Below are 2845 nucleotides of genomic sequence, written 5' to 3'. Positions count from 1 at the left end.
TTTTTAGAAAGGTTTTAGTTATTTTGAGTTTTACAATTTCCCCACAATCTTGCTTCCTGCCCCCCCCCCCCCAGAAGGCAGTATGTTTAGTCTTTACATTGTTTCCATGGTACACATTGCTCTCAGTTGAATGTGATGAGAGAGAAAAATCCTATCCTTAAGGAAGAAAAATAAAGTACGAGAGATAGCAAAATTACATAGTAAGATAACATTTGTTTTTTCTACTTTGAAGGTAATAGTCTTTGGTCTTTGTTCAAACTGCACAATTCTTTCTCTGGATACAGATGGTATTCTCCATCACAGATAATCCAAAATTGTCCCTGGTTGTTGGGCTGAGGGAATGAGCAAGTCCATCAAGGTTGATCATCACCCCCATATTGCTGTTAGGGTGAATAATGTTTTTCTGGTTCTGCTCATCTTGCTCAGCATCAGTTCATGCAAATCCTCCCAGGCTAATTAGACTTTCTGAATAACATCGAAACTTGGTGAATGAAACTCTTGACTTGAACATCACACCTGAAGAGTATTCAATATTCAAAATAAACAAGATATTATTTTGTACATGGTGGAGGGTTGAAATTTGAATTGAACAATGAGTAAATAGAGGCATTCCAACTACCTAATCTTTCTTTTTTTTTGGATTTCTACTTCCATATTAAGTATTTTTTAGTTTATCTTTAACGTCCAAAGATGCTTCTTCTAGGATTTCAGACATAATAGTCTCAGGTTTTCACAGTTTTTAATGGCTTCAAGACGAGCTATACAGTATGGATAAATTCAAGCACCAAATGGATGAAGCATGGTAGATGAAAATTAATGAATAAAAAAATGAGTATTATTGGCACCAAAGTCTATGACAGACCATTTGAACAGGAAGAGGAAACAGTTTAAGTATTGCAGGAACCTGTCACAGAAAAATGCTCTATCTAATACTATAAGGGACAAGTTATCTCTACCTCTACTAGAACAGAGAAGCTAATAGTTATCTGATCTCCCTCAATGTTAACTTTAATAATGCCATCACAGAGAACAAGGTACATCATTGTTTGTTTTTGTAAAGACTTTTCAAAACTAGTCCCAGCATTCACATACAATCATAGTCATTACAAATTTAAAACATGTAAAGTCCAGGAAGCTGGGTGGCAAAGTGGACAGAGCACCGGCCCTGGAGTCAGGAGGACCTGAGTTCAAATCCAACCTCAGACGCTTATTACTTAGCTTTGTGACCTTGGGCAAGTCACTTAACCCCATTTCCTAACAAAAAACAAAAAAAAAATGTAAAGTCTATATAGGGAATAGGAATTGTATTCAACAAATCTTAATACCTACCTCCACTAGGGACCTTGGGGACCTTGTTTCACTTAAATTCAATTCATGCACATCCTTATATGTCATTGGTCCTCTTTGAGAAGGAAAGATGAACAATAGCAACATCCCTCTATCTCTACACCATTGTTTTCTCAATGACTAGCAAATAATATTTATCCTTCGTTCTTGAAGAAGATTCTGCTATCAGGGAGTTGATGCCATGACAAACAGGCAAATTGAGTTGGGCTGGAGGGTGGACTTTGCTGCCACTAGTTTCATTTCCTCCTCTGGAATCATTTGAATCTGGTGGCCAGATGTGAATCAGTATGACTGGAGATAGCCCTGGATGGGAAGTAATCAGGGTTCAGTGACTTGCCCAAGGTCACACAACTAGTAAGTTTCAGGGGCTGAATTTGAAGTCAGGTCCTCCTGACTTCAGCACCAGCCCTCTACCCACTGTATGACCTAACTGCCCACTACAACAATATTGCTTCACTATAATATAATATAAAGTGGGATCTCAAAAAAATGACATTGTTTTATTTTTCTTAAAACTTGTAATCATAACTTCATAGGAGGGAAACTTAGAATTTATTATGTTCAATCATCTTATCTTATAAATGAGAAAAATAAGACTCAAAGATATGCTCCTTGACTATGGTCTTGCAACCAACAAATACTTAATGCAACATTTAAATCCAAGTTGCCCTGATTCTAATCTATCCTGTTTTGCATGATAAAGCTTTGCCTTCTACTTACCCATTTCAACCTCTAAAGGTAAGAATATAATTTGAGAGTGATTGTTTAAACCCCACTATTATTAAGTCCTCAACAGTTTTTGAGATAGATTTTGAACAAATGTAACAGAGTATGTTGAAGGCAAACATAAATGTCAAAGTAACATTGAATGTCAAAGGATTGAATTATTCTAAAAAAAAGAATTGAATTGAAAAATAGACTAGAAAATAAAATCCAACAGTATATTCTCTTTATGATACATCTCTAAATCTGTAGAACATATAAAAGTAAATTGGAGTTGGATGGGTTGGAATCAAGTTTATTATTTATTTATTTATCATCAATTTATTTATTATTATGCTTTAATATAAATTTTAAACTCATCATTTTAATCATGGCTCCAGAAAAAGAAACAATAAAATAGATACCATCAAGAGAAATAGATTTTAAAAAAAAAAATCAGCCTTTGGTAATAATGTACTGAGCAGTACTATAACTATGTACATAAATAAGAGGTTAAATGAGATGCAAAATGTCATCTAGTAAGGCACTCTGATGTTTTCTCCTTCATAACTTACAAATCTCTTTCATGTTGTCTTTCATCAAAACATTTTAACTAAATAGAATGACAATGTCAAAATTAGTGGAATGTATCTATAAAAATTCTATAAAAATTTTATATCCTTGAAACTTAATTAATATAATAAATTAGTAACATAATTATCAATGTGTTATCAAAGCATCAGTTATATTATTGCTGCTAATTAAATGTCAATAACATTTTAATGATGATACTTAA

Source organism: Macrotis lagotis, chromosome 1, assembly GCF_037893015.1.
Source record: "Macrotis lagotis isolate mMagLag1 chromosome 1, bilby.v1.9.chrom.fasta, whole genome shotgun sequence".
Classification (NCBI taxonomy): Eukaryota; Metazoa; Chordata; class Mammalia; order Peramelemorphia; family Peramelidae; genus Macrotis; species Macrotis lagotis.
This window is presented reverse-complemented; position numbering follows the sequence as displayed.